The following is a 358-nucleotide window of genomic DNA, read 5'->3' as shown; positions in this document are numbered from 1 at the left end:
GCATCCTCTTTTCATGTAGCTCATGAGCGGACCAGAGAGAAAGTCCAGCAGCCATTACTCTTCAGCTGGTCCAGTTCATACCTTGGCACCGCACACCTCGGTGGCCCAACTCTCGGTGGCCCAACTCTCGGTGGCCCAACTCTCGGTGGCCCAACTCTCGGTGGCTCAACTCTCGGTGGCCCAACTCTCGGCGCCACGAACTCGCCTAGTTACAGCTTCTCAACTACATTATAGATTGACTTGCGTTTCATTTGTAAATATTTGTGAATATATATTTGGGTTATGAATACAAGTTTATTGTTTATCGACAGTTTAAATAATCCGGGGATTATACAAAAAAAAAGGCTACACAGACCAT

At 46.9% G+C, this 358-nt stretch overlaps 1 protein-coding gene across 1 annotated transcript in view; it reads left to right on the top strand.

Moving 5' to 3' along the window:
- The window catches only part of LOC119590331, a gene marked incomplete in the record, with an annotated part of 17,409 nt that overhangs the window by 1,281 nt on the left and 15,770 nt on the right, over window positions 1–358 (top strand).

This window comes from Penaeus monodon, chromosome 27 (assembly GCF_015228065.2).
Source record: "Penaeus monodon isolate SGIC_2016 chromosome 27, NSTDA_Pmon_1, whole genome shotgun sequence".
Lineage (NCBI taxonomy): Eukaryota > Metazoa > Arthropoda > Malacostraca > Decapoda > Penaeidae > Penaeus > Penaeus monodon.
The sequence above is the reverse complement of the archived record's forward strand: the minus strand, read 5'-3'. Positions and strand labels throughout refer to the sequence as shown.